Below are 23,692 nucleotides of genomic sequence, written 5' to 3'. Positions count from 1 at the left end.
CTATGAACAAGTACGTTATGCAGTTCTACTTAGTATGCCATATACAACAAAATGTAATCATAAAAAGAATTTTGTACTAATGAGGTTGGTTTCACTGGGGATTGAACCCAGGACCTTCTGCGTGTAAAGCAGACGTGATAACCACTACACTATGAAACCGTGACAGACACAGAAATTAGCGATAACCATGAGCAAGTAGGTTATGCAATTCGACTTAGTATGCCATATACAACAAAATGTAATCATAAACTCTTAAAAAGAATTTTGTATGAACGAGTTTGGTTTCACTGGGGATTGAACCCAGGACCTTGAGCTCCGAAACGTGTTTTTGCTTCTTCTATATATAATTTGGTATCAATCCTATTGATGATTTGCTATTACTTATGAGTCTTGTCTGCTCCTTAGAAACAAATGAATCAAGTGCACCATTATTTCCTTTATACTTTTCAGACAATTGACGGGTTCCTGCCTAGGATAACAGGTACAGCACTGACAGGATGCAGTTCTGCTCCCTGAACTACCCCTAAAGGGGTGATATGCATGAACCCAAGGGGGAAACCAGGTGAGAGTCCGAGTGCCTTTTCTAGATATAATTTTGTGCCTAAAGGGGTGATATGCATGAACCCAAGGGGGAAACCAGGTGAGAGTCCACTGCTTATTTTTTACTTTCATCCACAGAGTTACACGAGGCGCTGTTATCCTGCCTTTTTGTCTTCTCCTTTTATTGACTTCTGAGTGTAAAGTAGACATGATAACCACTATACTATGAAACCTTGACTGTGGCAGAACTTGACAATATACATTGAAATTCAATCGATGATCCAGCAAAAAGTTAAAAATAGACTGGTTTCACAAAAGGGAGAACACAACGAAATCAATGTGTAAAGCAGACCTTATGACCATAACGTTATGAAAACTTGGATTTTTTTTAAATTGTAAACAATAATATCATGACACAATCCTTTGTATTCCCTATTTAATAAGATTTAAGCCTTGACTCTTTAAAAGCTTAGAATGGATTTAATTAGCGATAACTATGAGCAAGTAGGTTATACAGTTCGACTCAGTTTGCCATATACAACAAAATCTTATCATAATCTCTTAAAAATTATTTTGTATAAACCAGTTTGGTTTCACTGGGGAACGAACCCAGGACATTCTGCATGTAAAACAGACGTGATAACCACTACACTATGAAACCACGACAGACACAGCAATTAGCGATAACTATGAGCAAGTAGGTTATGCAGTTCGACTTAGTATGCCATATACAACAAAATGTAATCATAAACGAAGTTGAACTGCATAACCTACTTGTTGATAGTTATCACCAATTTCTGTATTTGTCGTGGTTTCATAGTGTAGTGGTTATCACGTCTGCTTTACACGCAGAAGGTCCTGGGTTCAATCCCCAGTGAACCCAACCTCATTAATACAAAATTTTTAAGAGTTTATGATTACAGTTTGTTGTTTGAGGCATACTAAGTAGAACTGCATAACCTACTTGTTCATAGTTATCACTAATTTCTGTGTCTGTCACGGTTTCATAGTGTAGTGGTTATCACGTCTGCTTTAAAAAGAATTTTGTATTAACGAGGTTGGATTCACTGGAGATTGAACCCAGGACCTTGAGCTCCGAAACGTGTTTTTGCCTTTTCTATATATAATTTGGTATCAATCCTATTGATGATTTGCTATTACTTATGAGTCTTGTCTGCTCCTTTGAAACAAATGAATCAAGTGCACCATTATTTCCTTTATACTTTTTAGACGATTGATGGGTTCCTGCCTAGGATAACAGGTACAGCACTGACACGATGCAGTTCTGCTCCCTGAACTACCCCTAAAGGGGTGACATGCATGAACCCAAGGGGGAAACCAGGTGAGAGTCCACTGCTTATTGCTTTTAAGTGTCTGACTTTCATCCACAGAGTTACACGAGGCGCTGTCATCCTGACATTTTGTGCCTAAAGGGATGATATTTATGAAGCCAAGGGGGAAACCAGGTGAGAGTCCACTGCTTATTGCTTTTAAGTGTCTGACTTTCAACCACAGAGTTACACGAGGCGCTGTTATCCTGCCTTTTTGTCTTCTCCTTTTATTAGCTTCTGAGTGTAAAGCAGACATGATAACCACAATACTATGAAACCTTGACTGTGGCAGAACTTGACAATATACATTGAAATTCAATCGATGATCCAGCGAAAAGTAAAAAAATAGACTGGTTTCACAAAAGGGAGAACACAACGAAATCAATGTGTAAAGCAGACCTTATGACCATAACGCTATGAAAACTTGGATTTGTTTTTTAATTGTAGACAATAATATCATGACACAAGCCTTTGTATTCCCTATTTAATAAGATCTAAGCCTTGACTCTTTAAAAGCTTAGAATGGGTTGGTTTCACTGGGGATTGAACCCAGGACCTTCTGCGTGTAAAGCAGACGTGATAGCCACTACACTATGAAACCGCGACAGACATAGAAATTAGCGATAACTATGAACAAGTAGGTTATGCAGTTCTACTTAGTATGCCATATACAACAAAATGTAATCATAAAAAGAATTTTGTACTAAGAGGTTGGTTTTACTGGGGATTGAACCCAGGACCCTCTGCGTGCAAAGCAGCCATGATAACCACCACACTATGAAACCGTGACAGACACAGAAATTAGCGATAACCATGAGCAAGTAGGTTATGCAATTTGACTTAGTATGCCATATACAACAAAATGTAATCATAAACTCTTAAAAAGAATTTTGTATAAACGAGTTTCGTTTCACTGGGGATTGAACCCAGGACCTTGAGCTCCGAAACGTGTTTTTGCTTCTTCTATATATAATTTGGTATCAATCCTATTGATGATTTGCTATTACTTATGAGTCTTGTCTGCTCCTTAGAAACAAATGAATCAAGTGCACCATTATTTCCTTTATACTTTTCAGACAATTGACGGGTTCCTGCCTAGGATAACAGGTACAGCACTGACAGGATGCAGTTCTGCTCCCTGAACTACCCCTAAAGGGGTGATATGCATGAACCCAAGGGGGAAACCAGGTGAGAGTCCGAGTGCCTTTTCTAGATATAATTTTGTGCCTAAAGGGGTGATATGCATGAACCCAAGGGGGAAACCAGGTGAGAGTCCACTGCTTATTTTTGACTTTCATCCACAGAGTTACACGAGGCGCTGTTATCCTGCCTTTTTGTCTTCTCCTTTTATTGACTTCTGAGTGTAAAGTAGACATGATAACCACTATACTATGAAACCTTGACTGTGGCAGAACTTGACAATATACATTGAAATTCAATCGATGATCCAGCAAAAAGTAAAAAATAGACTGGTTTCACAAAAGGGAGAACACAACGAACTCAATGTGTAAAGCAGACCTTATGACCATAACGTTATGAAAACTTGGATTTTTTTTAAATAGTAAACAATAATATCATGACACAATCCTTTGTATTCCCTATTTAATAAGATTTAAGCCTTGACTCTTTAAAAGCTTAGAATGGATTTAATTAGCGATAACTATGAGCAAGTAGGTTATGCAGTTCGACTCAGTTTGCCATATACAACAAAATCTTATCATAATCTCTTAAAAATTATTTTGTATAAACCAGTTTGGTTTCACTGGGGAACGAACCCAGGACATTCTGCATGTAAAACAGACGTGATAACCACTACACTATGAAACCGCGACAGACACAGCAATTAGCGATAACTATTAGCAAGTAGGTTATGCAGTTCGACTTAGTATGCCATATACAACAAAATGTAATCATAAACTAAGTTGAACTGCATAACCTACTTGTTGATAGTTATCACCAATTTCTGTATCTGTTATGGTTTCATAGAGTAGTGGTTATCACGTCTGCTTTACACGCAGAAGGTCCTGGGTTCAATCCCCAGTGAAACCAACCTCGTTAATACAAAATATTTTTTAAGAGTTTATGATTACATTTTGTTGTTTGAGGCATACTAAGTAGAACTGCATAACCTACTTGTTCATAGTTATCACTAATTTCTGTGTCTGTCACGGTTTCATAGTGTAGTGGTTATCACGTCTGCTTTAAAAAGAATTTTGTATTAACGAGGTTGGATTCACTGGAGATTGAACCCAGGACCTTGAGCTCCGAAACGTGTTTTTGCCTTTTCTATATATAATTTGGTATCAATCCTATTGATGATTTGCTATTACTTATGAGTCTTGTCTGCTCCTTTGAAACAAATGAATCAAGTGCACCATTATTTCCTTTATACTTTTTAGACGATTGATGGGTTCCTGCCTAGGATAACAGGTACAGCACTGACACGATGCAGTTCTGCTCCCTGAACTACCCCTAAAGGGGTGACATGCATGAACCCAAGGGGGAAACCAGGTGAGAGTCCACTGCTTATTGCTTTTAAGTGTCTGACTTTCATCCACAGAGTTACACGAGGCGCTGTCATCCTGACATTTTGTGCCTAAAGGGATGATATGCATGAAGCCAAGGGGGAAACCAGGTGAGAGTCCACTGCTTATTGCTTTTAAGTGTCTGACTTTCAACCACAGAGTTACACGAGGCGCTGTTATCCTGCCTTTTTGTCTTCTCCTTTTATTAGCTTCTGAGTGTAAAGCAGACATGATAACCACAATACTATGAAACCTTGACTGTGGCAGAACTTGACAATATACATTGAAATTCAATCGATGATCCAGCGAAAAGTAAAAAAATAGACTGGTTTCACAAAAGGGAGAACACAACGAAATCAATGTGTAAAGCAGACCTTATGACCATAACGCTATGAAAACTTGGATTTTTTTTTTAATTGTAGACAATAATATCATGACACAAGCCTTTGTATTCCCTATTTAATAACATCTAAGCCTTGACTCTTTAAAAGCTTAGAATGGGTTGGTTTCACTGGGAATTGAACCCAGGACCTTCTGCGTGTAAAGCAGACGTGATAGCCACTACACTATGAAACCGCGACAGACATAGAAATTAGCGATAACTATGAACAAGTAGGTTATGCAGTTCTACTTAGTATGCCATATACAGCAACATGTAATCATAAAAAGAATTTTGCACTAAGAGGTTGGTTTTACTGGGGATTGAACCCAGGACCCTCTGCGTGCAAAGCAGCCATGATAACCACTACACTATGAAACCGTGACAGACACAAAATTAGCGATAACTATGAGCAAGTAGGTTATGCTGTATGACTTAGTATGCCATATACAACAAAATGTAATCATAAAAATAATTTTGTATTAACGAAGTTGGTTTCACTGGGGATTGAACCCAGGACCTTCTGCGTGTAAAGCAGACGTGATAACCACTACACTATGAAACCGTGACAGACACAGAAATTAGCGATAACCATGAGCAAGTAGGTTATGCAATTCGACTTAGTATGCCATATACAACAAAATGTAATCATAAACTCTTAAAAAGAATTTTGTATAAACGAGTTTGGTTTCACTGGGGATTGAACCCAGGACCTTGAGCTCCGAAACGTGTTTTTGCTTCTTCTATATATAATTTGGTATCAATCCTATTGATGATTTGCTATTACTTATGAGTCTTGTCTGCTCCTTAGAAACAAATGAATCAAGTGCACCATTATTTCCTTTATACTTTTCAGACAATTGACGGGTTCCTGCCTAGGATAACAGGTACAGCACTGACAGGATGCAGTTCTGCTCCCTGAACTACCCCTAAAGGGGTGATATGCATGAACCCAAGGGGGAAACCAGGTGAGAGTCCACTGCTTATTTTTGACTTTCATCCACAGAGTTACACGAGGCGCTGTTATCCTGCCTTTTTGTCTTCTCCTTTTATTGACTTCTGAGTGTAAAGTAGACATGATAACCACTATACTATGAAACCTTGACTGTGGTAGAACTTGACAATATACATTGAAATTCAATCGATGATCCAGCAAAAAGTAAAAAATAGACTGGTTTCACAAAAGGGAGAACACAACGAAATCAATGTGTAAAGCAGACCTTATGACCATAACGTTATGAAAACTTGGATTTTTTTTAAATTGTAAACAATAATATCATGACACAATCCTTTGTATTCCCTATTTAATAAGATTTAAGCCTTGACTCTTTAAAAGCTTAGAATGGATTTAATTAGCGATAACTATGAGCAAGTAGGTTATGCAGTTCGACTCAGTTTGCCATATACAACAAAATCTTATCATAATCTCTTAAAAATTATTTTGTATAAACCAGTTTGGTTTCACTGGGGAACGAACCCAGGACATTCTGCATGTAAAACAGACGTGATAACCACTACACTATGAAACCGCGACAGACACAGCAATTAGCGATAACTATGAGCAAGTAGGTTATGCAGTTCGACGTAGTATGCCATATACAACAAAATGTAATCATAAACTAAGTTGAACTGCATAACCTACTTGTTGATAGTTATCACCAATTTCTGTATCTGTCGTGGATTCATAGTGTAGTGGTTATCACGTCTGCTTTACACGCAGAAGGTCCTGGGTTCAATCCCCAGTGAAACCAACCTCGTTAATACAAAATATTTTTTAAGAGTTTATGATTACATTTTGTTGTTTGAGGCATACTAAGTAGAACTGCATAACCTACTTGTTCATAGTTATCACTAATTTCTGTGTCTGTCACGGTTTCATAGTGTAGTGGTTATCACGTCTGCTTTAAAAAAAAATTTGTATTAACGAGGTTGGATTCACTGGAGATTGAATCCAGGACCTTGAGCTCCGAAACGTGTTTTTGCCTTTTCTATATATAATTTGGTATCAATCCTATTGATGATTTGCTATTACTTATGAGTCTTGTCTGCTCCTTTGAAACAAATGAATCAAGTGCACCATTATTTCCTTTATACTTTTTAGACGATTGATGGGTTCCTGCTTAGGATAACAGGTACAGCACTGACACGATGCAGTTCTGCTCCCTGAACTACCCCTAAAGGGGTGACATGCATGAACCCAAGGGGGAAACCAGGTGAGAGTCCACTGCTTATTGCTTTTAAGTGTCTGACTTTCATCCACAGAGTTACACGAGGCGCTGTCATCCTGACATTTTGTGCCTAAAGGGATGATATGCATGAAGCCAAGGGGGAAACCAGGTGAGAGTCCACTGCTTATTGCTTTTAAGTGTCTGACTTTCAACCACAGAGTTACACGAGGCGCTGTTATCCTGCCTTTTTGTCTTCTCCTTTTATTAGCTTCTGAGTGTAAAGCAGACATGATAACCACAATACTATGAAACCTTGACTGTGGCAGAACTTGACAATATACATTGAAATTCAATCGATGATCCAGCGAAAAGTAAAAAAATAGACTGGTTTCACAAAAGGGAGAACACAACGAAATCAATGTGTAAAGCAGACCTTATGACCATAACGCTATGAAAACTTGGATTTTTTTTTTAATTGTAAACAATAATATCATGACACAAGCCTTTGTATTCCCTATTTAATAACATCTAAGCCTTGACTCTTTAAAAGCTTAGAATGGGTTGGTTTCACTGGGAATTGAACCCAGGACCTTCTGCGTGTAAAGCAGACGTGATAGCCACTACACTATGAAACCGCGACAGACATAGAAATTAGCGATAACTATGAACAAGTAGGTTATGCAGTTCTACTTAGTATGCCATATACAACAACATGTAATCATAAAAAGAATTTTGCACTAAGAGGTTGGTTTTACTGGGGATTGAACCCAGGACCCTCTGCTAAAAAGCAGCCATGATAACCACTACACTATGAAACCGTGACAGACATAAGATTAGCGATAACTATGAGCAAGTAGGTTATGCTGTATGACTTAGTATGCCATATACAACAAAATGTAATCATAAAAATAATTTTGTATTAACGAGGTTGGTTTCACTGGGGATTGAACCCAGGACCTTCTGCGTGTAAAGCAGACGTGATAGCCACTACACTATGAAACCGCGACAGACATAGAAATTAGCGATAACTATGAACAAGTAGGTTATGCAGTTCTACTTAGTATGCCATATACAACAAAATGTAATCATAAAAAGAATTTTGTATTTATGAGGTTGGTTTCACTGGGGATTGAACCCAGGACCTTCTGCGTGTAAAGCAGACGTGATAACCACTACACTATGAAACCGTGACAGACACAGAAATTAGCGATAACCATGAGCAAGTAGGTTATGCAATTCGACTTAGTATGCCATATACAACAAAATGTAATCATAAACTCTTAAAAAGAATTTTGTATAAACGAGTTTGGTTTCACTGGGGATTGAACCCAGGACCTTGAGCTCCGAAACGTGTTTTTGCTTCTTCTATATATAATTTGGTATCAATCCTATTGATGATTTGCTATTACTTATGAGTCTTGTCTGCTCCTTAGAAACAAATGAATCAAGTGCACCATTATTTCCTTTATACTTTTCAGACAATTGACGGGTTCCTGCCTAGGATAACAGGTACAGCACTGACAGGATGCAGTTCTGCTCCCTGAACTACCCCTAAAGGGGTGATATGCATGAACCCAAGGGGGAAACCAGGTGAGAGTCCGAGTGCCTTTTCTAGATATAATTTTGTGCCTAAAGGGGTGATATGCATGAACCCAAGGGGGAAACCAGGTGAGAGTCCACTGCTTATTTTTGACTTTCATCCACAGAGTTACACGAGGCGCTGTTATCCTGCCTTTTTGTCTTCTCCTTTTATTGACTTCTGAGTGTAAAGTAGACATGATAACCACTATACTATGAAACCTTGACTGTGGCAGAACTTGACAATATACATTGAAATTCAATCGATGATCCAGCAAAAAGTAAAAAATAGACTGGTTTCACAAAAGGGAGAACACAACGAAATCAATGTGTAAAGCAGACCTTATGACCATAACGTTATGAAAACTTGGATTTTTTTTAAATTGTAAACAATAATATCATGACACAATCCTTTGTATTCCCTATTTAATAAGATTTAAGCCTTGACTCTTTAAAAGCTTAGAATGGATTTAATTAGCGATAACTATGAGCAAGTAGGTTATGCAGTTCGACTCAGTTTGCCATATACAACAAAATCTTATCATAATCTCTTAAAAATTATTTTGTATAAACCAGTTTGGTTTCACTGGGTAACGAACCCAGGACATTCTGCATGTAAAATAGACGTGATAACCACTACACTATGAAACCGCGACAGACACAGCAATTAGCGATAACTATGAGCAAGTAGGTTATGCAGTTCGACTTAGTATGCCATATACAACAAAATGTAATCATAAACTAAGTTGAACTGCATAACCTACTTGTTGATAGTTATCACCAATTTCTGTATGTGTAGTGGTTATCACGTCTGCTTTACACGCAGAAGGTCCTGGGTTCAATCCCCAGTGAAACCAACCTCGTTAATACAAAATATTTTTTAAGAGTTTATGATTACATTTTGTTGTTTGAGGCATACTAAGTAGAACTGCATAACCTACTTGTTCATAGTTATCACTAATTTCTGTGTCTGTCACGGTTTCATAGTGTAGTGGTTATCACGTCTGCTTTAAAAAGAATTTTGTATTAACGAGGTTGGATTCACTGGAGATTGAACCCAGGACCTTGAGCTCCGAAACGTGTTTTTGCCTTTTCTATATATAATTTGGTATCAATCCTATTGATGATTTGCTATTACTTATGAGTCTTGTCTGCTCCTTTGAAACAAATGAATCAAGTGCACCATTATTTCCTTTATAATTTTTAGACGATTGATGGGTTCCTGCCTAGGATAACAGGTACAGCACTGACACGATGCAGTTCTGCTCCCTGAACTACCCCTAAAGGGGTGACATGCATGAACCCAAGGGGGAAACCAGGTGAGAGTCCACTGCTTATTGCTTTTAAGTGTCTGACTTTCATCCACAGAGTTACACGAGGCGCTGTCATCCTGACATTTTGTGCCTAAAGGGATGATATGCATGAAGCCAAGGGGGAAACCAGGTGAGAGTCCACTGCTTATTGCTTTTAAGTGTCTGACTTTCAACCACAGAGTTACACGAGGCGCTGTTATCCTGCCTTTTTGTCTTCTCCTTTTATTAGCTTCTGAGTGTAAAGCAGACATGATAACCACAATACTATGAAACCTTGACTGTGGCAGAACTTGACAATATACATTGAAATTCAATCGATGATCCAGCGAAAAGTAAAAAAATAGACTGGTTTCACAAAAGGGAGAACACAACGAAATCAATGTGTAAAGCAGACCTTATGACCATAACGCTATGAAAACTTGGATTTTTTTTTTAATTGTAGACAATAATATCATGACACAAGCCTTTGTATTCCCTATTTAATAAGATCTAAGCCTTGACTCTTTAAAAGCTTAGAATGGGTTGGTTTCACTGGGGATTGAACCCAGGACCTTCTGCGTGTAAAGCAGACGTGATAGCCACTACACTATGAAACCGCGACAGACATAGAAATTAGCGATAACTATGAACAAGTAGGTTATGCAGTTCTACTTAGTATGCCATATACAACAAAATGTAATCATAAAAAGAATTTTGTACTAAGAGGTTGGATTTACTGGGGATTGAACCCAGGACCCTCTACGTGCAAAGCAGCCATGATAACCACTACACTATGAAACCGTGACAGACACAAAATTAGCGATAACTATGAACAAGTAGGTTATGCTGTATGACTTAGTATGCCATATACAACAAAATGTAATCATAAAAATAATTTTGTATTAACGAGGTTGGTTTCACTGGGGATTGAACCAAGGACCTTCTGCGTGTAAAGCAGACGTGATAGCCACTACACTATGAAACCGCGACAGACATAGAAATTAGCGATAACTATGAACAAGTAGGTTATGCAGTTCTACTTAGTATGCCATATACAACAAAATGTAATCATAAAAAGAATTTTGTACTAATGAGGTTGGTTTCACTGGGGATTGAACCCAGGACCTTCTGCGTGTAAAGCAGACGTGATAACCACTACACTATGAAACCGTGACAGACACAGAAATTAGCGATAACCATGAGCAAGTAGGTTATGCAATTCGACTTAGTATGCCATATACAACAAAATGTAATCATAAACTCTTTAAAAGAATTTTGTATAAACGAGTTTGGTTTCACTGGGGATTGAACCCAGGACCTTGAGCTCCGAAACGTGTTTTTGCTTCTTCTATATATAATTTGGTATCAATCCTATTGATGATTTGCTATTACTTATGAGTCTTGTCTGCTCCTTAGAAACAAATGAATCAAGTGCACCATTATTTCCTTTATACTTTTCAGACAATTGACGGGTTCCTGCCTAGGATAACAGGTACAGCACTGACAGGATGCAGTTCTGCTCCCTGAACTACCCCTAAAGGGGTGATATGCATGAACCCAAGGGGGAAACCAGGTGAGAGTCCGAGTGCCTTTTCTAGATATAATTTTGTGCCTAAAGGGGTGATATGCATGAACCCAAGGGGGAAACCAGGTGAGAGTCCACTGCTTATTTTTGACTTTCATCCACAGAGTTACACGAGGCGCTGTTATCCTGCCTTTTTGTCTTCTCCTTTTATTGACTTCTGAGTGTAAAGTAGACATGATAACCACTATACTATGAAACCTTGACTGTGGCAGAACTTGACAATATACATTGAAATTCAATCGATGATCCAGCAAAAAGTAAAAAATAGACTGGTTTCACAAAAGGGAGAACACAACGAAATCAATGTGTAAAGCAGACCTTATGACCATAACGTTATGAAAACTTGGATTTTTTTTAAATTGTAAACAATAATATCATGACACAATCCTTTGTATTCCCTATTTAATAAGATTTAAGCCTTGACTCTTTAAAAGCTTAGAATGGATTTAATTAGCGATAACTATGAGCAAGTAGGTTATGCAGTTCGACTCAGTTTGCCATATACAACAAAATCTTATCATAATCTCTTAAAAATTATTTTGTATAAACCAGTTTGGTTTCACTGGGGAACGAACCCAGGACATTCTGCATGTAAAACAGACGTGATAACCACTACACTATGAAACCGCGACAGACACAGCAATTAGCGATAACTATGAGCAAGTAGGTTATGCAGTTCGACTTAGTATGCCATATACAACAAAATGTAATCATAAACTAAGTTGAACTGCATAACCTACTTGTTGATAGTTATCACCAATTTCTGTATCTGTCGTGGTTTCATAGTGTAGTGGTTATCACGTCTGCTTTACACGCAGAAGGTCCTGGGTTCAATCCCCAGTGAAACCAACCTCGTTAATACAAAATATTTTTTAAGAGTTTATGATTACATTTTGTTGTTTGAGGCATACTAAGTAGAACTGCATAACCTACTTGTTCATAGTTATCACTAATTTCTGTGTCTGTCACGGTTTCATAGTGTAGTGGTTATCACGTCTGCTTTAAAAAACAATTTGTATTAACGAGGTTGGATTCACTGGAGATTGAACCCAGGACCTTGAGCTCCGAAACGTGTTTTTGCCTTTTCTATATATAATTTGGTATCAATCCTATTGATGATTTGCTATTACTTATGAGTCTTGTCTGCTCCTTTGAAACAAATGAATCAAGTGCACCATTATTTCCTTTATACTTTTTAGACGATTGATGGGTTCCTGCCTAGGATAACAGGTACAGCACTGACACGATGCAGTTCTGCTCCCTGAACTACCCCTAAAGGGGTGACATGCATGAACCCAAGGGGGAAACCAGGTGAGAGTCCACTGCTTATTGCTTTTAAGTGTCTGACTTTCATCCACAGAGTTACACGAGGCGCTGTCATCCTGAAATTTTGTGCCTAAAGGGATGATATGCATGAAGCCAAGGGGGAAACCAGGTGAGAGTCCACTGCTTATTGCTTTTAAGTGTCTGACTTTCAACCACAGAGTTACACGAGGCGCTGTTATCCTGCCTTTTTGTCTTCTCCTTTTATTAGCTTCTGAGTGTAAAGCAGACATGATAACCACAATACTATGAAACCTTGACTGTGGCAGAACTTGACAATATACATTGAAATTCAATCGATGATCCAGCGAAAAGTAAAAAAATAGACTGGTTTCACAAAAGGGAGAACACAACGAAATCAATGTGTAAAGCAGACCTTATGACCATAACGCTATGAAAACTTGGATTTTTTTTTTAATTGTAGACAATAATATCATGACACAAGCCTTTGTATTCCCTATTTAATAACATCTAAGCCTTGACTCTTTAAAAGCTTAGAATGGGTTGGTTTCACTGGGGATTGAACCCAGGACCTTCTGCGTATAAAGCAGATGTGATAGCCACTACACTATGAAACCGCAACAGACATAGAAATTAGCGATAACTATGAACAAGTAGGTTATGCAGTTCTACTTAGTATGCCATATACAACAAATTGTAATCATAAAAAGAATTTTGTACTAACGAGGTTGGTTTCACTGGGGATTGAACCCAGGACCCTCTGCGTGCAAAGCAGACATGATAACCACTACACTATGAAACCGTGACAGACACAAAATTAGCGATAACTATGAGCAAGTAGGTTATGCTGTATGACTCAGTATGCCATATACAACAAAATGTAATCATAAAAATAATTTTGTATTAACGAGGTTGGTTTCACTGGGGATTGAACCCAGGACCTTCTGCGTGTAAAGCAGACGTGATAACCACTTCACTATGAAACCGTGACAGACACCAAAATTAGCGATAACCATGAGCAAGTAGGTTATGCAATTCGACTTAGTATGCCATATACAACAAAATGTAATCATAAACTCTTAAAAAGAATTTTGTATAAACGAGTTTGGTTTCACTGGGGATTGAACCCAGGACCTTGAGCTCCGAAACGTGTTTTTGCTTCTTCTATATATAATTTGGTATCAATCCTATTGATGATTTGCTATTACTTATGAGTCTTGTCTGCTCCTTAGAAACAAATGAATCAAGTGCACCATTATTTCCTTTATACTTTTCAGACAATTGACGGGTTCCTGCCTAGGATAACAGGTACAGCTTTGACAGGATGCAGTTCTGCTCCCTGAACTACCCCTAAAGGGGTGATATGCATGAACCCAAGGGGGAAACCAGGTGAGAGTCCGAGTGCCTTTTCTAGATATAATTTTGTGCCTAAAGGGGTGATATGCATGAACCCAAGGGGGAAACCAGGTGAGAGTCCACTGCTTATTTTTGACTTTCATCCACAGAGTTACACGAGGCGCTGTTATCCTGCCTTTTTGTCTTCTCCTTTTATTGACTTCTGAGTGTAAAGTAGACATGATAACCACTATACTATGAAACCTTGACTGTGGCAGAACTTGACAATATACATTGAAATTCAATCGATGATCCAGCAAAAAGTAAAAAATAGACTGGTTTCACAAAAGGGAGAACACAACTAAATCAATGTGTAAAGCAGACCTTATGACCATAACGTTATGAAAACTTGGATTTTTTTTAAATTGTAAACAATAATATCATGACACAATCCTTTGTATTCCCTATTTAATAAGATTTAAGCCTTGACTCTTTAAAAGCTTAGAATGGATTTAATTAGCGATAACTATGAGCAAGTAGGTTATGCAGTTCGACTCAGTTTGCCATATACAACAAAATCTTATCATAATCTCTTAAAAATTATTTTGTATAAACCAGTTTGGTTTCACTGGGGAACGAACCCAGGACATTCTGCATGTAAAACAGACGTGATAACCACTACACTATGAAACCGCGACAGACACAGAAATTAGCGATAACTATGAGCAAGTAGGTTGTGCAGTTCGACTTAGTATGCCACATACAACAAAATGTAATCATAAACTAAGTTGAACTGCATAACCTACTTGTTGATAGTTATCACCAATTTCTGTCGTGGTTTCATAGTGTAGTGGTTATCACGTCTGCTCTACACGCAGAAGGTCCTGGGTTCAATCCCCAGTGAAACCAACCTCGTTAATACAAAATATTTTTTAAGAGTTTATGATTACATTTTGTTGTTTGAGGCATACTAAGTAGAACTGCATAACCTACTTGTTCATAGTTATCACTAATTTCTGTGTCTGTCCCGGTTTCACAGTGTAGTGGTTATCACCCAGGACCTTCTGCGTGTAAAGCAGACGTGATAGCCACTACACTATGAAACCGCGACAGACATAGAAATTAGTGATAACTATGAACAAGTAGGTTATGCAGTTCTACTTAGTATGCCATATACAACAAAATGTAATCATAAAAAGAATTTTGTACTAAGAGGTTGGTTTTACTGGGGATTGAACCCAGGACCCTCTGCGTGCAAAGCAGCCATGATAACCACTACACTATGAATCCGTGACAGACACAAAATTAGCGATAACTATGAGCAAGTAGGTTATGCTGTATGACTTAGTATGCCATATACAACAAAATGTAATCATAAAAATAATTTTGTATTAACGAGGTTGGTTTCACTGGGGATTGAACCAAGGACCTTCTGCGTGTAAAGCAGACGTGATAACCACTACACTATGAAACCGTGACAGACACAGAAATTAGCGACAACCATGAGCAAGTAGGTTATGCAATTCGACTTAGTATGCCATATACAACAAAATGTAATCATAAACTCTTAAAAAGAATTTTGTATAAACGAGTTTGGTTTCACTGGGGATTGAACCCAGGACCTTGAGCTCCGAAACGTGTTTTTGCTTCTTCTATATATAATTTGGTATCAATCCTATTGATGATTTGCTATTACTTATGAGTCTTGTCTGCTCCTTAGAAACAAATGAATCAAGTGCACCATTATTTCCTTTATACTTTTCAGACAATTGACGGGTTCCTGCCTAGGATAACAGGTACAGCACTGACAGGATGCAGTTCTGCTCCCTGAACTACCCCTAAAGGGGTGATATGCATGAACCCAAGGGGGAAACCAGGTGAGAGTCCGAGTGCCTTTTCTAGATATAATTTTGTGCCTAAAGGGGTGATATGCATGAACCCAAGGGGGAAACCAGGTGAGAGTCCACTGCTTATTTTTGACTTTCATCCACAGAGTTACACGAGGCGCTGTTATCCTGCCTTTTTGTCTTCTCCTTTTATTGACTTCTGAGTGTAAAGTAGACATGATAACCACTATACTATGAAACCTTGACTGTGGCAGAACTTGACAATATACATTGAAATTCAATCGATGATCCAGCAAAAAGTAAAAAATAGACTGGTTTCACAAAAGGGAGAACACAACGAAATCAATGTGTAAAGCATACCTTATGACCATAACGTTATGAAAACTTGGATTTTTTTTAAATTGTAAACAATAATATCATGACACAATCCTTTGTATTCCCTATTTAATAAGATTTAAGCCTTGACTCTTTAAAAGCTTAGAATGGATTTAATTAGCGATAACTATGAGCAAGTAGGTTATGCAGTTCGACTCAGTTTGCCATATACAACAAAATCTTATCATAATCTCTTAAAAATTATTTTGTATAAACCAGTTTGGTTTCACTGGGGAACGAACCCAGGACATTCTGCATGTAAAACAGACGTGATAACCACTACACTATGAAACCGCGACAGACACAGCAATTAGCGATAACTATGAGCAAGTAGGTTATGCAGTTCGACTTAGTATGCCATATACAACAAAATGTAATCATAAACTAAGTTGAACTGCATAACCTACTTGTTGATAGTTATCACCAATTTCTGTATCTGTCGTGGTTTCATAGTGTAGTGGTTATCACGTCTGCTTTACACGCAGAAGGTCCTGGGTTCAATCCCCAGTGAAACCAACCTCGTTAATACAAAATATTTTTTAAGAGTTTATGATTACATTTTGTTGTTTGAGGCATACTAAGTAGAACTGCATAACCTACTTGTTCATAGTTATCACTAATTTCTGTGTCTGTAACGGTTTCATAGTGTAGTGGTTATCACGTCTGCTTTAAAAAAAAATTTGTATTAACGAGGTTGGATTCACTGGAGATTGAACCCAGGACCTTGAGCTCCGAAACGTGTTTTTGCCTTTTCTATATATAATTTGGTATCAATCCTATTGATGATTTGCAATTACTTATGAGTCTTGTCTGCTCCTTTGAAACAAATGAATCAAGTGCACCATTATTTCCTTTATACTTTTTAGACGATTGATGGGTTCCTGCCTAGGATAACAGGTACAGCACTGACACGATGCAGTTCTGCTCCCTGAACTACCCCTAAAGGGGTGACATGCATGAACCCAAGGGGGAAACCAGGTGAGAGTCCACTGCTTATTGCTTTTAAGTGTCTGACTTTCATCCACAGAGTTACACGAGGCGCTGTCATCCTGAAATTTTGTGCCTAAAGGGATGATATGCATGAAGCCAAGGGGGAAACCAGGTGAGAGTCCACTGCTTATTGCTTTTAAGTGTCTGACTTTCAACCACAGAGTTACACGAGGCGCTGTTATCCTGCCTTTTTGTCTTCTCCTTTTATTAGCTTCTGAGTGTAAAGCAGACATGATAACCACAATACTATGAAACCTTGACTGTGGCAGAACTTGACAATATACATTGAAATTAAATCGATGATCCAGCGAAAAGTAAAAAAATAGACTGGTTTCACAAAAGGGAGAACACAACGAAATCAATGTGTAAAGCAGACCTTATGACCATAACGCTATGAAAACTTGGATTTTTTTTTTAATTGTAGACAATAATATCATGACACAAGCCTTTGTATTCCCTATTTAATAACATCTTTGACTCTTTAAAAGCTTAGAATGGGTTGGTTTCACTGGGGATTGAACCCAGGACCTTCTGCGTATAAAGCAGATGTGATAGCCACTACACTATGAAACCGCAACAGACATAGAAATTAGCGATAACTATGAACAAGTAGGTTATGCAGTTCTACTTAGTATGCCATATACAACAAATTGTAATCATAAAAAGAATTTTGTACTAACGAGGTTGGTTTCACTGGGGATTGAACCCAGGACCCTCTGCGTGCAAAGCAGACATGATAACCACTACACTATGAAACCGTGACAGACACAAAATTAGCGATAACTATGAGCAAGTAGGTTATGCTGTATGACTCAGTATGCCATATACAACAAAATGTAATCATAAAAATAATTTTGTATTAACGAGGTTGGTTTTACTGGGGATTGAACCCAGGACCTTCTGCGTGTAAAGCAGACGTGATAACCACTTCACTATGAAACCGTGACAGACACAGAAATTAGCGATAACCATGAGCAAGTAGGTTATGCAATTCGACTTAGTATGCCATATACAACAAAATGTAATCATAAACTCTTAAAAAGAATTTTGTATAAACGAGTTTGGTTTCACTGGGGATTGAACCCAGGACCTTGAGCTCCGAAACGTGTTTTTGCTTCTTCTATATATAATTTGGTATCAATCCTATTGATGATTTGCTATTACTTATGAGTCTTGTCTGCTCCTTAGAAACAAATGAATCAAGTGCACCATTATTTCCTTTATACTTTTCAGACAATTGACGGGTTCCTGCCTAGGATAACAGGTACAGCTTTGACAGGATGCAGTTCTGCTCCCTGAACTACCCCTAAAGGGGTGATATGCATGAACCCAAGGGGGAAACCAGGTGAGAGTCCGAGTGCCTTTTCTAGATATAATTTTGTGCCTAAAGGGGTGATATGCATGAACCCAAGGGGGAAACCAGGTGAGAGTCCACTGCTTATTTTTGACTTTCATCCACAGAGTTACACGAGGCGCTGTTATCCTGCCTTTTTGTCTTCTCCTTTTATTGACTTCTGAGTGTAAAGTAGACATGATAACCACTATACTATGAAACCTTGACTGTGGCAGAACTTGACAATATACATTGAAATTCAATCGATGATCCAGCAAAAAGTAAAAAATAGACTGGTTTCACAAAAGGGAGAACACAACGAAATCAATGTGTAAAGCAGACCTTATGACCATAACGTTATGAAAACTTGGAATTTTTTTTAAATTGTAAACAATAATATCATGACACAATCCTTTGTATTCCCTATTTAATAAGATTTAAGCCTTGACTCTTTAAAAGCTTAGAATGGATTTAATTAGCGATAACTATGAGCAAGTAGGTTATGCAGTTCGACTCAGTTTGCCATATACAACAAAATCTTATCATAATCTCTTAAAAATTATTTTGTATAAACCAGTTTGGTTTCACTGGGGAACGAACCCAGGACATTCTGCATGTAAAACAGACGTGATAACCACTACACTATGAAACCGCGACAGACACAGAAATTAGCGATAACTATGAGCAAGTAGGTTATGCAGTTCGACTTAGTATGCCACATACAACAAAATGTAATCATAAACTAAGTTGAACTGCATAACCTACTTGTTGATAGTTATCACCAATTTCTGTCGTGGTTTCATAGTGTAGTGGTTATCACGTCTGCTTTACACGCAGAAGGTCCTGGGTTCAATCCCCAGTGAAACCAACCTCGTTAATACAAAATATTTTTTAGGAGTTTATGATTACATTTTGTTGTTTGAGGCATACTAAGTAGAACTGCATAACCTACTTGTTCATAGTTATCACTAATTTCTGTGTCTGTCACGGTTTCATAGTGTAGTGGTTATCACGTCTGCTTTAAAAAGAATTTTGTATTAACGAGGTTGGATTCACTGGAGATTGAACCCAGGACCTTGAGCTCCGAAACGTGTTTTTGCCTTTTCTATATATAATTTGGTATCAATCCTATTGATGATTTGCTATTGCTTATGAGTCTTGTCTGCTCCTTTGAAACAAATGAATCAAGTGCACCATTATTTCCTTTATACTTTTTAGACGATTGATGGGTTCCTGCCTAGGATAACAGGTACAGCACTGACACGATGCAGTTCTGCTCCCTGAACTACCCCTAAAGGGGTGACATGCATGAACCCAAGGGGGAAACCAGGTGAGAGTCCACTGCTTATTGCTTTTAAGTGTCTGACTTTCATCCACAGAGTTACACGAGGCGCTGTCATCCTGACATTTTGTGCCTAAAGGGATGATATGCATGAAGCCAAGGGGGAAACCAGGTGAGAGTCCACTGCTTATTGCTTTTAAGTGTCTGACTTTCAACCACAGAGTTACACGAGGCGCTGTTATCCTGCCTTTTTGTCTTCTCCTTTTATTAGCTTCTGAGTGTAAAGCAGACATGATAACCACAATACTATGAAACCTTGACTGTGGCAGAACTTGACAATATACATTGAAATTCAATCGATGATCCAGCGAAAAGTAAAAAAATAGACTGGTTTCACAAAAGGGAGAACACAACGAAATCAATGTGTAAAGCAGACCTTATGACCATAACGCTATGAAAACTTGGATTTTTTTTTTAAATTGTAGACAATAATATCATGACACAAGCCTTTGTATTCCCTATTTAATAAGATCTAAGCCTTGACTCTTTAAAAGCTTAGAATGGGTTGGTTTCACTGGGGATTGAACCCAGGACCTTCTGCGTGTAAAGCAGACGTGATTGCCACTACACTATGAAACCGCGACAGACATAGAAATTAGCGATAACTATGAACAAGTAGGTTATGCAGTTCTACTTAGTATGCCATATATAACAAAATGTAATCATAAAAAGAAGTTTGTACTAAGAGGTTGGTTTTACTGGGGATTGAACCCAGGACCCTATGCGTGCAAAGCAGCCATGATAACCACTACACTATGAAACCGTGACAGACACAAAATTGGCGATAACTATGAGCAAGTAGGTTATGCTGTATGACTTAGTATGCCATATACAACAAAATGTAATCATAAAAATGATTTTGTATTAACGAGGTTGGTTTCACTGGGGATTGAACCCAGGACCTTCTGCGTGTAAAGCAGACGTGATAGGCACTACACTATGAAACCGCGACAGACATAGAAATTAGCGATAACTATGAACAATTAGGTTATGCAGTTCTACTTAGTATGCCATATACAACAAAATATAATCATAAAAAGAATTTTGAACTAATGAGGTTGGTTTCACTGGGGATTGAACCCAGGACCTTGAGCTCCGAAACGTGTTTTTGCTTCTTCTATATATAATTTGGTATTAATCCTATTGATGATTTGCTATTACTTATGAGTCTTGTCTGCTCCTTAGAAACAAATGAATCAAGTGCACCATTATTTCCTTTATACTTTTCAGACAATTGACGGGTTCCTGCCTAGGATAACAGGTACAGCACTGACAGGATGCAGTTCTGCTCCCTGAACTACCCCTAAAGGGGTGATATGCATGAACCCAAGGGGGAAACCAGGTGAGAGTCCGAGTGCCTTTTCTAGATATAATTTTGTGCCTAAAGGGGTGATATGCATGAACCCAAGGGGGAAACCAGGTGAGAGTCCACTGCTTATTTTTGACTTTCATCCACAGAGTTACACGAGGTGCTGTTATCCTGCCTTTTTGTCTTCTCCTTTTATTGACTTCTGAGTGTAAAGTAGACATGATAACCACTATACTATGAAACCTTGACTGTGGTAGAACTTGACAATATACATTGAAATTCAATCGATGATCCAGCAAAAAGTAAAAAATAGACTGGTTTCACAAAAGGGAGAACACAACGAAATCAATGTGTAAAGCAGACCTTATGACCATAACGTTATGAAAACTTGGATTTTTTTTAAATTGTAAACAATAATATCATGACACAATCCTTTGTATTCCCTATTTAATAAGATTTAAGCCTTGACTCTTTAAAAGCTTAGAATGGATTTAATTAGCGATAACTATGAGCAAGTAGGTTATGCAGTTCGACTCAGTTTGCCATATACAACAAAATCTTATCATAATCTCTTAAAAATTATTTTGTATAAACCAGTTTGGTTTCACTGGGGAACGAACCCAGGACATTCTGCATGTAAAACAGACGTGATAACCACTACACTATGAAACCGCGACAGACACAGCAATTAGCGATAACTATGAGCAAGTAGGTTATGCAGTTCGACTTAGTATGCCATATACAACAAAATGTAATCATAAACTAAGTTGAACTGCATAACCTACTTGTTGATAGTTATCACCAATTTCTGTATCTGTCGTGGATTCATAGTGTAGTGGTTATCACGGCTGCTTTACACGCAGAAGGTCCTGGGTTCAATCCCCAGTGAAACCAACCTCGTTAATACAAAATATTTTTTAAGAGTTTATGATTACATTTTGTTGTTTGAGGCATACTAAGTAGAACTGCATAACCTACTTGTTCATAGTTATCACTAATTTCTGTGTCTGTCACGGTTTCATAGTGTAGTGGTTATCACGTCTGCTTTAAAAAAAAATTTGTATTAACGAGGTTGGATTCACTGGAGATTGAACCCAGGACCTTGAGCTCCGAAACGTGTTTTTGCCTTTTCTATATATAATTTGGTATCAATCCTATTGATGATTTGCTATTACTTATGAGTCTTGTCTGCTCCTTTGAAACAAATGAATCAAGTGCACCATTATTTCCTTTATACTTTTTAGACGATTGATGGGTTCCTGCTTAGGATAACAGGTACAGCACTGACACGATGCAGTTCTGCTCCCTGAACTACCCCTAAAGGGGTGACATGCATGAACCCAAGGGGGAAACCAGGTGAGAGTCCACTGCTTATTGCTTTTAAGTGTCTGACTTTCATCCACAGAGTTACACGAGGCGCTGTCATCCTGACATTTTGTGCCTAAAGGGATGATATGCATGAAGCCAAGGGGGAAGCCAAGGGGGAAACCAGGTGAGAGTCCACTGCTTATTGCTTTTAAGTGTCTGACTTTCAACCACAGAGTTACACGAGGCGCTGTTATCCTGCCTTTTTGTCTTCTCCTTTTATTAGCTTCTGAGTGTAAAGCAGACATGATAACCAGAATACTATGAAACCTTGACTGTGGCAGAACTTGACAATATACATTGAAATTCAATCGATGATCCAGCGAAAAGTAAAAAAATAGACTGGTTTCACAAAAGGGAGAACACAACGAAATCAATGTGTAAAGCAGACCTTATGACCATAACGCTATGAAAACTTGGATTTTTTTTTTAATTGTAGACAATAATATCATGACACAAGCCTTTGTATTCCCTATTTAATAACATCTAAGCCTTGACTCTTTAAAAGCTTAAAATGGGTTGGTTTCACTGGGGATTGAACCCAGGACCTTCTGCGTATAAAGCAGATGTGATAGCCACTACACTATGAAACCGCAACAGACATAGAAATTAGCGATAACTATGAACAAGTAGGTTATGCAGTTCTACTTAGTATGCCATATACAACAAATTGTAATCATAAAAAGAATTTTGTACTAACGAGGTTGGTTTCACTGGGGATTGAACCCAGGTCCCTCTGCGTGCAAAGCAGACATGATAACCACTACACTATGAAACCGTGACAGACACAAAATTAGCGATAACTATGAGCAAGTAGGTTATGCTGTATGACTCAGTATGCCATATACAACAAAATGTAATCATAAAAATAATTTTGTATTAACGAGGTTAGTTTCACTGGGGATTGAACCCAGGACCTTCTGCGTGTAAAGCAGACGTGATAACCACTTCACTATGAAACCGTGACAGACACAGAAATTAGCGATAACCATGAGCAAGTAGGTTATGCAATTCGACTTAGTATGCCATATACAACAAAATGTAATCATAAACTCTTAAAAAGAATTTTGTATAAACGAGTTTGGTTTCACTGGGGATTGAACCCAGGACCTTG

General features: G+C 38.0%; 41 non-coding genes across 41 annotated transcripts; 8 read left to right on the top strand and 33 right to left on the bottom strand.

Moving 5' to 3' along the window:
- Nucleotides 1-86: 86 nt before the first annotated feature.
- Nucleotides 87-159, bottom strand: TRNAV-UAC (transfer RNA valine (anticodon UAC)). The gene has a single exon. It is a non-coding gene; the product is annotated as a tRNA-Val (tRNA).
- Nucleotides 160-1,128: 969 nt separating this feature from the next.
- Nucleotides 1,129-1,201, bottom strand: TRNAV-UAC (transfer RNA valine (anticodon UAC)). The gene has a single exon. It is a non-coding gene; the product is annotated as a tRNA-Val (tRNA).
- A 149-nt stretch (nt 1,202-1,350) lies between these two features.
- On the top strand, nt 1,351-1,423 carry TRNAV-UAC (transfer RNA valine (anticodon UAC)). The gene has a single exon. It is a non-coding gene; the product is annotated as a tRNA-Val (tRNA).
- Nucleotides 1,424-2,399: 976 nt separating this feature from the next.
- TRNAV-UAC (transfer RNA valine (anticodon UAC)) lies at nt 2,400-2,472 on the bottom strand. Its single transcript has one exon. It is a non-coding gene; the product is annotated as a tRNA-Val (tRNA).
- Nucleotides 2,473-3,625: 1,153 nt separating this feature from the next.
- Nucleotides 3,626-3,698, bottom strand: TRNAV-UAC (transfer RNA valine (anticodon UAC)). Its single transcript has one exon. It is a non-coding gene; the product is annotated as a tRNA-Val (tRNA).
- A 149-nt stretch (nt 3,699-3,847) lies between these two features.
- TRNAV-UAC (transfer RNA valine (anticodon UAC)) lies at nt 3,848-3,920 on the top strand. Its single transcript has one exon. It is a non-coding gene; the product is annotated as a tRNA-Val (tRNA).
- A 979-nt stretch (nt 3,921-4,899) lies between these two features.
- On the bottom strand, nt 4,900-4,972 carry TRNAV-UAC (transfer RNA valine (anticodon UAC)). Its single transcript has one exon. It is a non-coding gene; the product is annotated as a tRNA-Val (tRNA).
- Nucleotides 4,973-5,083: 111 nt separating this feature from the next.
- TRNAA-UGC (transfer RNA alanine (anticodon UGC)) lies at nt 5,084-5,156 on the bottom strand. Its single transcript has one exon. It is a non-coding gene; the product is annotated as a tRNA-Ala (tRNA).
- A 111-nt stretch (nt 5,157-5,267) lies between these two features.
- Nucleotides 5,268-5,340, bottom strand: TRNAV-UAC (transfer RNA valine (anticodon UAC)). The gene has a single exon. It is a non-coding gene; the product is annotated as a tRNA-Val (tRNA).
- An 891-nt stretch (nt 5,341-6,231) lies between these two features.
- TRNAV-UAC (transfer RNA valine (anticodon UAC)) lies at nt 6,232-6,304 on the bottom strand. Its single transcript has one exon. It is a non-coding gene; the product is annotated as a tRNA-Val (tRNA).
- A 149-nt stretch (nt 6,305-6,453) lies between these two features.
- On the top strand, nt 6,454-6,526 carry TRNAV-UAC (transfer RNA valine (anticodon UAC)). Its single transcript has one exon. It is a non-coding gene; the product is annotated as a tRNA-Val (tRNA).
- Nucleotides 6,527-7,505: 979 nt separating this feature from the next.
- Nucleotides 7,506-7,578, bottom strand: TRNAV-UAC (transfer RNA valine (anticodon UAC)). Its single transcript has one exon. It is a non-coding gene; the product is annotated as a tRNA-Val (tRNA).
- A 294-nt stretch (nt 7,579-7,872) lies between these two features.
- Nucleotides 7,873-7,945, bottom strand: TRNAV-UAC (transfer RNA valine (anticodon UAC)). The gene has a single exon. It is a non-coding gene; the product is annotated as a tRNA-Val (tRNA).
- Nucleotides 7,946-8,057: 112 nt separating this feature from the next.
- TRNAV-UAC (transfer RNA valine (anticodon UAC)) lies at nt 8,058-8,130 on the bottom strand. Its single transcript has one exon. It is a non-coding gene; the product is annotated as a tRNA-Val (tRNA).
- A 969-nt stretch (nt 8,131-9,099) lies between these two features.
- Nucleotides 9,100-9,172, bottom strand: TRNAV-UAC (transfer RNA valine (anticodon UAC)). The gene has a single exon. It is a non-coding gene; the product is annotated as a tRNA-Val (tRNA).
- Nucleotides 9,173-10,357: 1,185 nt separating this feature from the next.
- TRNAV-UAC (transfer RNA valine (anticodon UAC)) lies at nt 10,358-10,430 on the bottom strand. The gene has a single exon. It is a non-coding gene; the product is annotated as a tRNA-Val (tRNA).
- Nucleotides 10,431-10,725: 295 nt separating this feature from the next.
- On the bottom strand, nt 10,726-10,798 carry TRNAV-UAC (transfer RNA valine (anticodon UAC)). Its single transcript has one exon. It is a non-coding gene; the product is annotated as a tRNA-Val (tRNA).
- Nucleotides 10,799-10,910: 112 nt separating this feature from the next.
- Nucleotides 10,911-10,983, bottom strand: TRNAV-UAC (transfer RNA valine (anticodon UAC)). Its single transcript has one exon. It is a non-coding gene; the product is annotated as a tRNA-Val (tRNA).
- Nucleotides 10,984-11,952: 969 nt separating this feature from the next.
- Nucleotides 11,953-12,025, bottom strand: TRNAV-UAC (transfer RNA valine (anticodon UAC)). The gene has a single exon. It is a non-coding gene; the product is annotated as a tRNA-Val (tRNA).
- A 149-nt stretch (nt 12,026-12,174) lies between these two features.
- On the top strand, nt 12,175-12,247 carry TRNAV-UAC (transfer RNA valine (anticodon UAC)). Its single transcript has one exon. It is a non-coding gene; the product is annotated as a tRNA-Val (tRNA).
- A 979-nt stretch (nt 12,248-13,226) lies between these two features.
- TRNAI-UAU (transfer RNA isoleucine (anticodon UAU)) lies at nt 13,227-13,299 on the bottom strand. Its single transcript has one exon. It is a non-coding gene; the product is annotated as a tRNA-Ile (tRNA).
- A 112-nt stretch (nt 13,300-13,411) lies between these two features.
- On the bottom strand, nt 13,412-13,484 carry TRNAA-UGC (transfer RNA alanine (anticodon UGC)). The gene has a single exon. It is a non-coding gene; the product is annotated as a tRNA-Ala (tRNA).
- Nucleotides 13,485-13,595: 111 nt separating this feature from the next.
- Nucleotides 13,596-13,668, bottom strand: TRNAV-UAC (transfer RNA valine (anticodon UAC)). Its single transcript has one exon. It is a non-coding gene; the product is annotated as a tRNA-Val (tRNA).
- A 969-nt stretch (nt 13,669-14,637) lies between these two features.
- TRNAV-UAC (transfer RNA valine (anticodon UAC)) lies at nt 14,638-14,710 on the bottom strand. Its single transcript has one exon. It is a non-coding gene; the product is annotated as a tRNA-Val (tRNA).
- A 143-nt stretch (nt 14,711-14,853) lies between these two features.
- TRNAV-UAC (transfer RNA valine (anticodon UAC)) lies at nt 14,854-14,926 on the top strand. Its single transcript has one exon. It is a non-coding gene; the product is annotated as a tRNA-Val (tRNA).
- A 492-nt stretch (nt 14,927-15,418) lies between these two features.
- On the bottom strand, nt 15,419-15,491 carry TRNAV-UAC (transfer RNA valine (anticodon UAC)). Its single transcript has one exon. It is a non-coding gene; the product is annotated as a tRNA-Val (tRNA).
- A 969-nt stretch (nt 15,492-16,460) lies between these two features.
- On the bottom strand, nt 16,461-16,533 carry TRNAV-UAC (transfer RNA valine (anticodon UAC)). The gene has a single exon. It is a non-coding gene; the product is annotated as a tRNA-Val (tRNA).
- Nucleotides 16,534-16,682: 149 nt separating this feature from the next.
- On the top strand, nt 16,683-16,755 carry TRNAV-UAC (transfer RNA valine (anticodon UAC)). The gene has a single exon. It is a non-coding gene; the product is annotated as a tRNA-Val (tRNA).
- Nucleotides 16,756-17,729: 974 nt separating this feature from the next.
- Nucleotides 17,730-17,802, bottom strand: TRNAI-UAU (transfer RNA isoleucine (anticodon UAU)). The gene has a single exon. It is a non-coding gene; the product is annotated as a tRNA-Ile (tRNA).
- Nucleotides 17,803-17,914: 112 nt separating this feature from the next.
- Nucleotides 17,915-17,987, bottom strand: TRNAA-UGC (transfer RNA alanine (anticodon UGC)). The gene has a single exon. It is a non-coding gene; the product is annotated as a tRNA-Ala (tRNA).
- A 111-nt stretch (nt 17,988-18,098) lies between these two features.
- Nucleotides 18,099-18,171, bottom strand: TRNAV-UAC (transfer RNA valine (anticodon UAC)). The gene has a single exon. It is a non-coding gene; the product is annotated as a tRNA-Val (tRNA).
- Nucleotides 18,172-19,141: 970 nt separating this feature from the next.
- TRNAV-UAC (transfer RNA valine (anticodon UAC)) lies at nt 19,142-19,214 on the bottom strand. The gene has a single exon. It is a non-coding gene; the product is annotated as a tRNA-Val (tRNA).
- Nucleotides 19,215-19,357: 143 nt separating this feature from the next.
- On the top strand, nt 19,358-19,430 carry TRNAV-UAC (transfer RNA valine (anticodon UAC)). The gene has a single exon. It is a non-coding gene; the product is annotated as a tRNA-Val (tRNA).
- Nucleotides 19,431-20,410: 980 nt separating this feature from the next.
- TRNAV-UAC (transfer RNA valine (anticodon UAC)) lies at nt 20,411-20,483 on the bottom strand. The gene has a single exon. It is a non-coding gene; the product is annotated as a tRNA-Val (tRNA).
- Nucleotides 20,484-20,594: 111 nt separating this feature from the next.
- Nucleotides 20,595-20,667, bottom strand: TRNAA-UGC (transfer RNA alanine (anticodon UGC)). The gene has a single exon. It is a non-coding gene; the product is annotated as a tRNA-Ala (tRNA).
- A 111-nt stretch (nt 20,668-20,778) lies between these two features.
- TRNAV-UAC (transfer RNA valine (anticodon UAC)) lies at nt 20,779-20,851 on the bottom strand. Its single transcript has one exon. It is a non-coding gene; the product is annotated as a tRNA-Val (tRNA).
- Nucleotides 20,852-21,812: 961 nt separating this feature from the next.
- On the bottom strand, nt 21,813-21,885 carry TRNAV-UAC (transfer RNA valine (anticodon UAC)). The gene has a single exon. It is a non-coding gene; the product is annotated as a tRNA-Val (tRNA).
- A 149-nt stretch (nt 21,886-22,034) lies between these two features.
- Nucleotides 22,035-22,107, top strand: TRNAV-UAC (transfer RNA valine (anticodon UAC)). The gene has a single exon. It is a non-coding gene; the product is annotated as a tRNA-Val (tRNA).
- A 991-nt stretch (nt 22,108-23,098) lies between these two features.
- TRNAI-UAU (transfer RNA isoleucine (anticodon UAU)) lies at nt 23,099-23,171 on the bottom strand. Its single transcript has one exon. It is a non-coding gene; the product is annotated as a tRNA-Ile (tRNA).
- A 112-nt stretch (nt 23,172-23,283) lies between these two features.
- TRNAA-UGC (transfer RNA alanine (anticodon UGC)) lies at nt 23,284-23,356 on the bottom strand. Its single transcript has one exon. It is a non-coding gene; the product is annotated as a tRNA-Ala (tRNA).
- A 111-nt stretch (nt 23,357-23,467) lies between these two features.
- TRNAV-UAC (transfer RNA valine (anticodon UAC)) lies at nt 23,468-23,540 on the bottom strand. Its single transcript has one exon. It is a non-coding gene; the product is annotated as a tRNA-Val (tRNA).
- Nucleotides 23,541-23,692: the final 152 nt, after the last annotated feature.

The sequence above is a fragment of the Hyla sarda genome, chromosome 6 (genome assembly GCF_029499605.1).
Source record: "Hyla sarda isolate aHylSar1 chromosome 6, aHylSar1.hap1, whole genome shotgun sequence".
NCBI lineage: Eukaryota > Metazoa > Chordata > Amphibia > Anura > Hylidae > Hyla > Hyla sarda.
This window is presented reverse-complemented; position numbering and strand designations above follow the sequence as displayed.